Raw genomic sequence first — 14,662 nt, forward strand, 5'->3', positions numbered from 1 at the left:
GGAAGTCATATTTTCTGCAATTGAGTTTGGAGTGGTTTCCCTTGAGTTTGTATCGATTGTTTGTCTGTGTATTATTGAGGTTGAAGCTGAAGTAGTCATTGACAGGTAGGCGACACAGTTCCAGATTGTCCAAGCTTAAGATTTCAAGCATGGTGGCATAAGGGATTCTATTGTGAATAGAGGAGTGGAGGACTCTTCTCGGGAAATACCTTTGGACCCGCTCAATTGTATTAATGTCTGATATACAGTGTGGATTCCAGGCAAATGAGCTGTATTTGAGAATTGGTCTGGCAAAGGTTTTGTATGCCCCAGTTAGTAATACAAGGTTACCGGAGAAGAAGCTTTGCAAATTCAGGTTAACAATTCTTGATGTTTTTTTGACACTGCTGTTACGGTGAGCTCTGGGGCTTAGATCGTTTGAGATGAGTACTCCTAGCTCCTTGACAGAGTGAGGGTCGTCTATGAGCTCGTTTCCTCCCAACTTGTTTTTGGTGTTCTGATTTTTGTTGCCAATGTGTAGAACAGAGCATTTGTTAGTTGCGACCATTCTGACACATGATCAAGGTCTCTTTGAAGGGCAGCAGCATTGTCGGTGGTGTTAAATAATTTTTCATCATCAATGAAGAGGACGCAGCTGCTTTTAATATGATCACATAGGTTGTTGATGTAAAGCAGAAGGAATCTGGGTCCCAGAACTCTTCCTTGGGGGAAACGGCTGTTAACAAGTTTGGGAACTTGTTAGAGATTTCATATTTATCAAAAGGGAATCCTGTGGGCTACTTCACTAACATACTTTTGGGCACCATTTTTCCTGAATGCTTTGGCATTCTATGTTTTTCTGCTTAGCCGCTGCCTCAGTCCAAATGTGTAGAAAACTGTCATCCTGGATTTTTCAAACAAACTCGGGAAGGAGAGCCAGTTTGCTGCTATGACTGTGTTCCTTGTCCAGAGGGGACCATCTCCACTCAGGAAGGTGAGTCAGGAAAGAACATTAGATTCATCCAGATCATTTGGAAGTACAGCTAAGCTTGGTTATTTTATTCTTGTTTATTTTCAAGTTGCCCGATTTCTGGGCTGAGTAAGAAAAAGATTTGGAAGGATAAGGTAGGATGGGATGGAAAGACAGGGTGCATCTGCCAGAATGAATCTCTCTTCTTCTTGTCAGTTTGGAAGTGTCCTTCCATGTTGTCCTTTCTTGGAGACAATTGAACTTTTTTAAAATATGAGGTATGGTTTCAGGTCAATAGATCTCCCTCACCCATATCAAATTTTCCTTAAGGGCATCTCTCTCTCTCTCCCTCTCTCCCTCTCCAATATTAGGAATAAATCTTTATCTTCTTTCTTCAGTGCTCTAAATGTCTATGTTATAATTTAAGAGTTAAACACAAATATTATTTGTAGCTCATTTCAATAATCCCAGGTTCACTATAACCACCGAAATGGATTCCTTGATAGGATTGCTACTTGGTCTTCCCACTTCTTCTCATCTTTCCAATTGTTTTGGTTATTAAATAATGAAATAGAAAGAATTACAGCACCAAAAGAAAAGAAAGAAAGAAAGAAAGAAAGAAAGAAAGAAAGAAAGAGGAAAGGAAAAGGAAAAGGAAAAGGAAAAGGAAAAGGAAAAGGAAAAGAAAAAGAAAAAGAAAAAGAAAAAGAAAAAGAAAAAGATTCTATTTTAGGACTAGAAGGACTAGGAGTGACATTATAGCAGTGTTCCAGCATCTCAGGGGTTGCCACAAAGAAGAGAGAGTCAAGGTATTCTCCAAAGCACCCGAGGGTAGGACAAGAAGAAAGAAGCGTGGAAACTAATCAAGGAGAGAACCAACTTAGAACTAAGGAGAAATTTCCTGACAGTTAGAACAATTAATCAGTGGAACAACTTGTCTCCAAAAGTTGTGAATGCTCCAACACTGGAAGATTGGATAATCATTTGTATGAAATTGTATAGGGTTTCCTGTCTAGGCAGAGGGTTGGACTAGAAGACCTCCAAGATCCCTTCAAACTCTATTATTCTATTCTATTTTATTCTATTCCATTCTATTTCATTCAAATGTTTAAGTCCTGTGTTACATCAGGAATTAACCTTTTCGTTTAAATATTTTTAAATTTTTATTTATCACACAAAGTGACTCAGGGCGACATACAATAAAATCAAGAAGAAAACATATTAAAAATGAGATTAAAACCATGACATTTTTTAAAATGAACAAGATTGTTAGAAGGATATACACCAACACATACCGTATTTTTTAAGTATAAGACACACCCGAGTATAAGACACACCAAGGTCTTGAAGAGGCAAATTTAAAAAAAAAGTTTCTACACTCTGCAAACCTCCCAAAAATGGCCCGTTTTTGTTTTGTTTTGTTTTGTTTTAAAAAGGGGGCATGAATAGCCTTTAGGAGGCATATAAAGTGCTCCTGGGGGGTGGCCCCCCAAAAACAAGCAAAAATGGCTCATTTTTTGCAACCAATTGCATGCATAGCCTTCAGAAGGCTTATAGAGTACTCCTGGGGGCTGGGGGGGGAATTGACTAAAACCTGGCCCATTTTTCACTCATTTCTGCCTTCCCCAGCCCCCAGGACCTCTCTGAAAGCCTCCTACAGCTCTGCACAGCCATTTTGGTGAAGGGGCGGGGTCATAGGAGGCAAAAAAACTGTATTCAGTGTAAAACATGCACCCAGATTTTCAGCCTCTTTTTTGAGGGAAAAAGGTGCATCTTATACTCCGAAAAATATGGTAATCAGCATGCAAGTTACTTGTTCCCGGGGGATCCTCAGGCCTATTGAAAGGAACACATTTTAAGAGATTTCTAGTCCTCCAATCTTGGATCTACTCTCACTTTGAAGTTAGTTTGTCGACCCCAGCCCATGCCGAGAGAAGTACCTGGGATCCAATCCTGTATTTCTGCACAGAAATAAATTTGAGCCCATGGGAACCAAGTGCAAAGCAACGGTATCTGCTGATACTTGTATTTATACCATGAAATACACCATATAGTAATGGTTCAAAATGCAATGGCACACAGCACTATTCGGTTCCTCTCAGTGGTGGGATTCAAATTTTTTAACTACAGGTTCTGTGGGCATGAATGTGGTATACCTTGCTTGCCGTGGCTTGCTGGCCGTGGCAGGGGAAGGATCCTGTAAAGTCTCGATTTCTTCCCAATCAACTGGGACTTGGGAGGCAGAGAATACATGGGGGCAGGGCCAGTTAGAGGTGGTATTTACCGGTTCTCTGAACTACTCAAAAGTTTTGCTACCGGTTCTCCAAAACTGGTCAGAACCTTCTGAATGCTACCTCTGGTTCCACTACATTCTGCCATCTTACACCCCTGTTGTGTGAGCTGCACAGGCACCCAACCTTTCCTCAAATGCAAATAAGTTCATCTTCAAAGTTCTGGATGGCATAGAACCAGGGTATTGGTGGGAATTCCTCACTTTGAAGCTATCTGCTCATCTCATTATAGCAAATATGAAAGGCATGTTCCAGGTCAATTCCCTAAAATTTTACCACTTTGTGGTTCCCTGGAAGCCTGCCTTTTTTTGCAGTCCCTTCTCTGTTAAGATCCAAAAGACCTCCTAAACCTCTAGAGAAATGACTCTTCCCCCAGGCACTGGCATAGGGCAGTGATTGACGAACCTTTTAGGCACCGAGTGCCCAAACTGTGTCCATGCACACATGTCCAAGCTGCAAGGCACACATGTGTGAACATGTGCATGAGAATGTGCAAACATGTGCATAAAAAACTACACATGCTTGGACATGGGCGGACACATGCGCTGAGACCCTGGGGTAATGCCGTGTGCGCACACAGAGAGGGCTTTGCATGCCACCTCTGGTATGTGTGCCAGAGATTCGCCATCATGGGTATAGGGTGAGGTCAGAGCAGGCTGAAAGTGTGGGTGGACACAGTGAAGGGTAATTGTGGTGCCCGGTATTACTCTTTGGGGTATTATTTTGTTATTCTTTATAAAATCATACATATACTGAAATTGTGTATGTGTATCTTTATGTACAGTCTCCTTTTTACCATTTACTAGGGCTTTCCTGTCTCTCAGTATCAGCTGTCATTTAAGCATGTCTTTCTTGAAATTTGAAAGGAGAAACTATAAAAGAAACATTTCTTTCTATTTTCTCAGATACTGAAAAATGCACCAAGTGCCCAGATGATCAATATTCAACTGAGAACCGAATCCAATGTATCCCCAAAAGAATCTCCTTCCTGTCCTATGAAGAACATTTGAGCATTGTGCTTGTCTCCTTTGCCCTACTTTTGTTCCTAGTTGCAGCCTTTGTTTTAATCATATTCATTAAATACCTAGAAACTCCCATTGTCAAAGCCAACAACCGGGATCTCTCCTACGTCATCCTTGTATCCCTCCTGCTTTGCTTCCTGTCTCCTTTACTCTTCATTGGTCAACCAAGGAAAGTCACCTGCCTTCTCCGACAAACAGTGTTCAGCATTGTCTTCTCAGTAGCCGTGTCTTCTGTGTTGGCCAAAACAATCACAGTGGTGCTGGCTTTTCTGGCCACAAAACCAGGAAACCGAGTAAAGAGATGGTTGGGGAAGAGCTTGGCCAACTCCATCATCCTTTCTTGTTCCTCTATCCAAATTATCATCTGCTCCATCTGGCTGGGAGTTTCTCCCCCATTCCCTGACTCTGACCTTCAGTCCCAGCCAGGAGTGATCATCCTTCAATGCAACGAAGGTTCTGTCACCATGTTTTATATTGTCCTGGGATACATGGGTTTCCTAGCTGCCATATGCTTCACAGTAGCTTTCCTGGCCAGGAACCTGCCTGGGGCCTTTAATGAAGCCAAACCGATCACCTTCAGCATGTTGGTCTTTTGCAGTGTCTGGATCTCCTTCATGCCCACCTATCTGAGCACCAAAGGAAAGTCAATGGTGATTGTGCAGGTCTTCTCCATCTTGACTTCTAGTGTTGGACTGCTGGGCTGCATCTTCTTCCCCAAGTGCTACATTATCATCCTAAGACCAGATCTAAACACTAAGGAACATCTAATCATAAAAGTAGGGAACTAGTTATTATAAGGTTTGTATCCTCCTTTTCATCTGTATGATAATTAAGGTTATTTAAAACTGAAATAAATAAAAATATGAATATCCAAATATACACTATGAGCCAGCTATAACAGAAATAGTGAGGAAAAAATTAATAAAAAGTCCTAAATAATATCCATTTTCATCAACCAGGAATTAGTTCAATCCTTAAATGTTTTAAAGTATAAGTTTTAGAGAAACACAGTCCTTCAATTTCTTTGCAAAAATAGATAACAGACTTAACAGATAACATATAACCCGAACACATTCTTTAATGTTCAGGTCAGTTACATAAAGGGATTATATACTTTAGTAATACAATTTATATCACATCTACATTTTAATCTTTACATTTCTGTCCAATATTGTTTCGATTTAAACTTTGATTTGAAGCAACAATGATGCTGTAGAAAAAGAATTAATAGAAACTAGAGTCCTTAAATTTCTTACCATCTCTCTCTCTCTCTTTCTCCCTCCATCCTTTTTCTCTCTTTCTTTTTCTGACACATAAACACTTTCACAAATCTGATGCCCATTTTTAGAAAAAATATTCTTTCAGCAGACCAATAAACTTAAAATATTAATATTTTCTAATGGATTAATTTCACTATTAATTCCACTATAATTCAATTATAACTAGCATATATTACATTTTTAAGACATTGATCCAAGTTATTCCAGTTTTTCATCCCATAGGTAAGACATATAAGTATTGCTAACTTTCATTCTATTTTTAAAAAAATTTACACAATTAAACTGTTGTGTTGGGGTCAAGGATCCCAAAATTCGAGGTGTACCTTAGATGCTGTTAATGCATCAGGGCCATGCAGTCTTGTCAATGTCTGTTTCAACTGTATTATATTGCCAAAGATATTTAGAACTAAATAAGATGAAATGAAACATCTGCAAAACATCCAAGCTCAGATGTTACCTAGTTAAAATTGTAAAAGTTCTTTGTATTTGAAATAAAATATGCATTGTGTTCACATATATTGCATGTAAGAGGACACAAAAAAAATCAAATTTGCATATTTCTAAGTGGGAAATAGTTGAAAGACTGGAATTATTGTAACTCCATTCCTTTTCATATCAATAAATCTTGCTAAAGATAACTCTGTGAAAATCATTCAATGAAGGAAGGTGGGTGGAGCTTCATAGAGTTAACGGGCACAGGGAATGGAACTCTCCATTCCTGTGCTGGCTTCTCCCTATTTGTCTGCTCCAAAAGGAGTCAAAGCCACCTTGTAGGAGCAGCGAAGCTAAGGTGGGAGCTTTGCGGGGGGACACAGGAGGGATCTCAACTCTCCTGCTGAAACCTGGGGCTTTTTTCCCTCTATGCCATGACGAGGGGAAGAGGCAGTCTAAGGTGCCTGCCATGAAGCTGGGGAGCCAGATGACCATCTAAGCACAGAAGGAAAAAGAATTAAAGGAAAAAGGCAGAAAAATCATTAAAATACAGAAAATCGGACTTTCACACTGGATAGACAAAATGCTTTGGATAAGCATTTTGAAATGCTGAGATTATCTACTTAAAAATCAACATTATGTTTCCATTATGGGAAAATGCAAAAACTGGTTAATATTGAAGTCCAAACTAAGAGTGCCATCTGCTGACGAAAGGAAGAATAACATACTCCCAAAATTGTGGAGCTATCCAGAGGAAGAGGTTGATTAATTTTGGGATACAAAGAACTAAGAATATTAAATTTTGTTAGAAGTGACCATAGGTTTGAATGTATGGTCTTTGGATTATTTGACAAAAAAGGGACACAATGAAATTTAACGAGATGCTTCATCAAGGAGAAAGGAGTAGAACTTGGGAAGAGATGGCATTGGTAATTCAAAGTACAAGGGAGACACTGACAAGTCATTTTAAGGAAACAGTGAACCGAATAAAGAGCATAGATGGAATGCTGGGAAATATAACAGAAAGGACTATGAATGATCAAGATGCCCAGGAAGAGGATGATCTAACTGAAAGAGTAGACGAAAAAATGGAAGAGACAAAACAAATGAAACAAGATGATAAGGAAGAGATAATAATAAAAATAATAAGGATTGATGACATAATCTAAAGGGAGAGTATTCCAAGGGAATTAAAAAAGGAACTGGAGAACTAGGAAGATTCTTATGGGAGAGAGATAGGGGCGAGAGTAGATACTTTGGAAACTAGGCAATGGAGAAGGGCAGAGAAGGGAGAAATGTTTAAAATGAATAGTCAAGATGTGGAAGCTAACAGAAATAAGGTTCCAAGAGAGGACTATGGGAGGCAAGCTAAGAAACGAACAATTAAAGCTTTAAAGTGGGTAAGAGATGATGGTTAGAAAGGGAATATGTTTTAATATACTAGTGGCATAATCAAAGTTAGAATAGGGATGGAAACCAGAGATGGGGGATTAATAAAATACCCATTTTTATATAATAAGGAGAAGTAATAATAAGAGGAGAAATTAGAATTTGATTGATGGCATTACTAAGTATACTTAAATAATATGGTGACTGTTATAAAAATAATTAATCAAACCATTGATTACATAAATAATGAAAATTATATAGTTCAATATGAATAGGTGTATGCTTGCTAAATGCAACAACTATGACTAAAAATACTTTATTTTTATTAAATTGTTGGGGCCAATATGCTGACTCTGTAAACCACTTAGAGAAGGCTGTAAAAGCACCTTGAAGCAGTCGGTATATAAGATCGGGATATCATTACAAGAATTATATAAGGTTGTCAAATGAAAAAAATATGATCAATACTATTGTTGATCATATTTTTATTAAAATATATGACACTCAGGTGCAACACTGTTAATGCAGTCACATGTTTGTAATATACATATATATGTGTGTGTGTGTGTGTTTGTGTGTGTGTGTGTGTATGTGTGTGTATGTGTGTATGTGTGTGTGTATGTGTGTTTGTGTTTGTGTGTGTGTGTGTATATATATATATGTATGTATGTATGTATGTACATACGTACATACATGCATACATGCATACATGCATACATACATACATACATACATACATACATACATACATACATACATACATACATACATACATACATATATATATATATATATATATATATATATATATATATATATATATAAAAGAATATCATTCAATGAAGTGGGCACTGCTTCCCTGTATGGCACCTGTGGGTTGAAAGGCAAGCTGGGAGCAAACTATCCTTGGCAATGGACCGATATTTATGATCTCCAACTTCCGGATCACATCTCAACCAGACTGAGACAAAAAAATCAGATCTAGTTGTTGCCGCCAAGGTTTTAGGGCATCAGTTGGAACCCTGACAATTTTAATTGTTCTGTCAGGAGAGTTTTTCCTTAGTTCTAGGTTGCTTCTCCCCTTGATTAGTTTCCATCAAAAGTTTCTTGTCCTGTCTTCAGGTGCTTTGGAGAATAGGTTGAGCCTCTCTTCTTTGTGGCAGCCTCTTAGATATTGGACATTGGTAAGCTGTCAACCCAGTTCTTTTCATTCAACTGGACATACCCAATTCCTGCAACCATTCTTGATATGTTTTAGCCTCCAATCCAGAGGTTCGTTCCTACCAATTCGCACCTATTCGGTAAAACCGGTTTGTCAAATCTACCGAACCGGTTAGAAGAGGTTCCACCAGTGGACCTGGAAAGCAGGCCACACCTACAGAAGAGGTTCCATAAATTTTTGAAACCCACCACTGCTCCAATCCCATAATCACCTTTTTTTTCTGTTCTCTGCACTTTCTCTGGACTCATCTTCTTTTTTATATAACAGCGACCAAAACTGGATGCAATATTTTAAGTGTCGTCTAACCAAGACATTATAAAGTGGTAGTTAAACTTCATGTGGTGTTACAGGTATCTTCAGGGGATACTATTAAGTATCTGGCTATTCCAGCAGGCCTGGGGCTGTTGACCTCTGGATTGAGGTCCAGCCCCGCTTAGATTGGGTGCATGTTGTGTCTTTTTTAAATTTGTCGTGTTTTATCCGTTTTTAATTTCTTTTAGTCTCTGTTTCTGTAAGCCGCCCGGAGTCCTCCGGGATTGGGCGGCCTATAAATTTAATAAACAGTTGAAACAATTTAAACAGTTTAAAGAGCATCAAACACAAACATTGGAGGGTCACCTTATCCAGTCGTCTCAGTTAATTATGAAATGCATAGAAGAGAAGATGCCATCCAAAATAATATCAGAACTCTTTCACCTGGGGTTGAACTCTTATCCTACAACACTCATTTCCTAACATGTCCCAATAGAGAGGAGGGAGGAGATTCTACAGTTCTTTTTCTAACTGTATAGTTTGGAAGGCATTAAGAATCTGCTTCAAATGTCCTGCTATCACTTCTTCTCAATAAAAGATTAGGAAATATGACGTTTTCAAGAGTCTATACTTTCTTGGGAAAGGACGAGAGGCAGGTCCTTACAGAAAGTATCAAACACAAAGCATGGAGTGCCACCTTATCCAGTTGTCTCAGTTAATTATGAAATGCATAGAAGAGAAGAAGTCATCCTGAAGAATATCATAACACTTTCACCTAAGGTTGAACTCTTAACATTTGTTTTCTAACATGTCCCAGTAGGAAGGGCCATGACCACTCCACAATTCTGCCCTCGGGGCTATTCCTGTGATTTTGTAGTAACATGGAGTTCCCCAGCTGCCCCTCTGCACACGGAGTCCTGGAAGAGGTTCAAGATCCCCAGAGAAGTTGCTTCTCTCTCTGTAATTATCACCATCCTGTACTTTGAGATCTTTTCTGATACTTCTCCAGTGGCTGCCTTTGATGTAAACCCAGACTGATGCAACATGGCAGTAATCTTGCACCAGAAAAGGGTAAATACCTCTAGTTATGTTGGGTGTTTTCACAAGATTTAGGACAGGCAGAGGACGTGCACTTGAATGTACCTTTCTCTCCTTTTATCGTGAAGCTCAGTTTGTCTCTGTCTAAACCAGGGAACCCACCGGCATTTCCATCTTGTGAGAGTGCTTTGAATTCTTCTAACTTCTTGAGGTTTAGAAAGAGAGAAGTGGCTGATTCAGGCCAAGGAGGTATGGACCTCGTGCTTCTGCTTTCTATGATGCTGCTGGTTCTCACCCACATAAACTGTGGAGGTCTCAAAAAGAAATGTCCCCTGACTTTGAAGAAGCGGGACAAAGGAAACCCTTGGAACTATTACGGGGCAGGAGACCACATCATTAGTGTGATTGAAACGGTAGCAAAACCTTCTCCTGAGCTATTACTGTTCAATGGGGCTCGTTACATTTCATCTCCTCCGTAAGTCATTCACTGTGATGGACTTGCTTCTTCTCTGTTTGCATTTCTAACACTCTTCCTCCCATCTTTTTATTTCACTTACACCTAAATTGTAAGGTTATGTATCAGATCCTGGTTGGCTTTGATTTATAGGGCTCTTCTCTTTTACTTCTATGAGACTCAAATGCAGAGATGGGCAAAAAGAACTGAAAAGAACCAGAGAAATGGAGAGACAAAATTTCAGAGGATCTTCTCCTCTTCCAGTACTGACTTCACCCCTTGAAGAATGTTTTTTTTTAATTTCATTTAATTATTGAAAGAAGAGTAGATACCTCTGTGATCTCATATTAAATTCCTGATTTTTATAGGAATAAGGTTGACTTGCTTTGGTGATTTACTTATTCATCTGTGAATAAGTAAATTGTTTTTTATTGTTTTTATGATGGCTCTATTTAATGGTTCAATGAGGTTGAATCCTGCTGTCTGAACTCTGCTATTGCTTGGTACCAGTCTGCCATGAAATCTGGGAGGGGGAAACTGGATGGGAGGGGAGAAGGCTTTACTATTCCCATGCCTTTGGGGTGAGACAGGCGGGAATGGAATGCAGCTGTATTTCCAGTCCATACCGAAGGGACCATTCCAAAAACATTTTTTATAAAAATTGATTGAGCGATGGGGGCCAACAATAGGAAGTACTTAAAGTGGAGGAAAGTTACACTTGGAGATTTTGGCATGCAAATTTCAGTTCAGGCTTTGCTTTATTGCAATTCACAAATAAAACCAAGAATTCTTTTTACTTAGGAGTTCAAGCTGAGCAGCTGCTTACTCTGTAGATTAAAATTAGTACTATTAGAAATTAGGGTTTACTTGTGATTCTTAACCCTGGTGGAAGAATATCCCCACCTCATCTTTTCAAAACTGAAAAAAACTAATAATGAGTGACTAACATTTGACCATGCTTTTGGATCAATATTGATGACTTAATAGACTCATGGAGATAAATAGGAATAAATTAAAATATTTTGTTCTTGCTGTTTCTGGTGGTGACAACATGAAAACATTTATACAGTACTAGGCACGTTAATCTGGCAAAAATGCTACCCTTCGTTTTCGCCATTCAAATGGTCAACAAGAATACCTGGCTCCTGCATAATCTCACACTTGGCTACAATGTCCATGACAACTATTTGAGCACCCTTCGCACTTCTGATGCCTTGATGGACACGCTCTCTACTGGAGAAGTCAATGTTCCCAACTACAGCTGTGGAAGGAAGGACAATCTTCTGGTTATTATTGATCGCGGTCTCAGGGAAATTTCCACACAGATATCAACATTAGTAGGCACCTACAAAGTCCCACAGGTTTGTGTTTCTGTATATCTACATAGTAAAGTGAGTGGGGGTAGGGGTGGGGTGGGGGTGAGCAATAGATCTAACCATGCCTGCTCTATTGAATTCAAGAACTATTTCTTACCAGGGCCATCATCATGGCTGTTTATCTATATTTGGTTATTGTATTGCTACTGTATGCTGCCCTGTAACATTGCTTTAGAGGCTTATGCGTTTCACTTCTGATGGAGAGGAGAGTCTCTGTGTCCAATCAAAGTTTTTCTATACAAACGAAGATCTAGCAGTGATGGAAGCTAATATTTTCTATGTGATTTAAGCTAAAACAATGATATTTGCAATGATGAACAAATTCCAGATTCACAAAAATAATAATTTCAATGTATTACCTTACCTATTCTTTATAAAACATATACAGTATGTCTTCTGTAGTCATTATTACTATTAATTGTATTACAAATGTTACACTTTTAACACATTAGTTAACACATTAAGTAGTTTTACCCCAATCTGTTCATGATCATCAAAGATTCGAAGAGGGTCCATAGTTTGAATTTCCTATTGAGCTGAGATGGCACAGTGATTAGAGTGCAGTACTCCAGGCTACTTCTGCTGACTGCTGGCTGCCAGGAGTTTGCCAGTTTGGCAGCTCAAATCTCACCAGGCTCAAGATTGACTCAACCTTCCATCCTTCTGAGGTCAGTAAAATGAGGACCCAGATTGTTGGAGAAAGAGGCTGACTCTATAAACTGCTTAGGGAGGGCTGTAAAGCACTGTGAAAAAGTATGTCTAAGTGCTATTGCCACTGTTACTGATTTATTAAAAGGTAATATTCTGGACTTCATCTGACCCCAAATATAACACAGCATTCTTCATTGCTCTTTCAGATGACTTGTAGATTTGTTTCAGAGGCTCTGAGTGATAAAAGTCATTTCCCCTTTTTCTACCGGATGGCCCCCAAAAGTGAAGTCCAGTACCCAGCAATTGTTCAATTGCTTCTCCATTTCAGATGGACTTTGATTGGTCTCTTTGCTTCAGACACAGAGAGGGGAGAGAATTTCATGAGGACTTTTAGTCCTGTGCTTGTTAAGAATGGAATTTGTGTTGTTGTAGCACAACGCTTCTCAGTGACTATACATATAGCACCCTTGAAGGATGCTATCTCTAAGTGGAGGCAAGTCAATGTCTTTGTTTTCTTTACAGACTATAATACCATGATTGATGGAATTTCTGCTGTCCATTTCACACTTGGAGATTTGCCAGGAACCATTGAAGGGAAAGTCTGGATCATCACGCTCTTTGGAGAATTACCAGTGAAAAGTCATAGAGTTTACCAATATGTCCATAGTATTTGGAACTTTCAGATCCAGGAAAGAGGACATGAGAAGACTTACCAACCAGTTATCATGGTGGCACCCCTACATAAGTGTTTTCGCTGTTCTTTTTCAAAGCATGTCTTTTCTGTCAAAGGCCGAAAAAGATGCACCCAGAAAGCACCAATGGAGACTAAAGACAAAAGGAACAGTTACAAATTTGGAGTTGATCCTCGTGTTTACAGTGTTGTTAGGACTCTGGCTTATGCTTTGAATGCAGCATATTCCTCCATATCCAGGAGGAGAAGCAAGGAGGGTCAAGAAACTATGGGAGCTTCAAGGCTTCAGTCATGGCAGGTACGGGGTTCCAACAAGAATCCATCAAACGTAATCCAAACAAAAAGAAAGGGAACCATATCAATCTCTTTCTACTACAAAGTCCAACAGGTTTGACCAATCTCTTCTCTTGAGTCATAATGTTCTCAAGACAGGGAGCTATGAGAGATATTGCAAGAGTGTTGTCTCCTCCATTTTCCAACTGTGAGTTTGTGTTAGTTTGAAAAGTGCTCCCAGATGCTTTCTGATTTTCCTGTGGACAAACATGGATTGTTCCTAGCAAATGGTTTGATAAGAGGAGGGCACAGCTGCATAACAGTAGAGAAAGAAAATAAAAAAGGATTTGAACTTTTCAGGCTTTACAAAGCATTGGTGGGAGATTTGTACTTTCACAGTTGCAAGGTTCTTTTAATGTAGCATTACAATGAAGTATAATTACAGTAGCGGCCAAAAGTGTGGAAACCTTTTGGGAAAAGCGTACATGTTTTATGGCTAATAACATCACTTTTCTTTGGAGTAATACCATAAAATTATATATCAATGGAAAGATAATTTAATTAAGAATGCAATGCAATAATTTTTATGAAGGATTTGTTATTAGAATAGGAGTTATAAAGAAGAACAATGAAGCATGTAGAAAAACCGAGACATACAAAAATTATCACCATGTCAGTTAATTCTTAGTTGGGTAATCTTTAGCGTGAATTTGGCCTTACAATGTCTTCCCATGGAGTGAACCAAGTCTTTTACTTCTTCAGCTGTTATAATATGAAACCAAAATGTAATTATTGTTTCTATTAATTGGGTTTTTGCTTGCTGTATTTGGCTATAGCCTTTCATAAAATACAGATAATTAAAAAAACTTTGTTGCATTACATTCTTGATTAAATTATTTTTCCATTGATATATAATTGGTACTACTCTAAAAAAGGTTGTCTTATTACCCATCAAACCTCAAAAATACACTTTTCCCAAAAAGTTTCCACAATTTTGGCCACTACTGTAGCTCACCTGGTAATATTCTCCATGTGGTTTGCAGGGCAGAATATTAGCCTAGCAAGTTCTTTTCAAATTTTGAAAGAATGGATAATCTTTTTTTGCTTGTTTGGGTATCTTTGACCTGTTCTTGAATGTTCCCTGTAACTGACAAATTGTGTAAATTATTTATATTGTCAATATATGACTGAACAAAATTGTCGAATCTTTGTTGCTTTGCTTTCTGGTTATCACGCTGTTACTTTCAAGGAGTTTTAGAAGTTTCTTAAGAAGAGTTTATTTATTCAATTTATTTGTGACCAGTTCTAGAATGTTTAATATAACTGACAGGTTATATTTATC

The 14,662-nt window shown here is 38.5% G+C and overlaps 1 protein-coding gene across 1 annotated transcript in view; it reads left to right on the forward strand.

The window, feature by feature from the left end:
• Positions 1 to 14,662, forward strand: part of LOC148047278 (vomeronasal type-2 receptor 26-like) — a 44,212-nt gene that overhangs the window by 23,144 nt on the left and 6,406 nt on the right. The gene's annotated exons all lie outside the window — the stretch shown is intronic.

This window comes from Thamnophis sirtalis, unplaced genomic scaffold (assembly GCF_051295495.1).
Source record: "Thamnophis sirtalis isolate CommonGarterSnake01/CBP01778 unplaced genomic scaffold, rThaSir2_p1.2 scaffold_3, whole genome shotgun sequence".
In the NCBI taxonomy this organism is placed as follows: domain Eukaryota; kingdom Metazoa; phylum Chordata; class Lepidosauria; order Squamata; family Natricidae; genus Thamnophis; species Thamnophis sirtalis.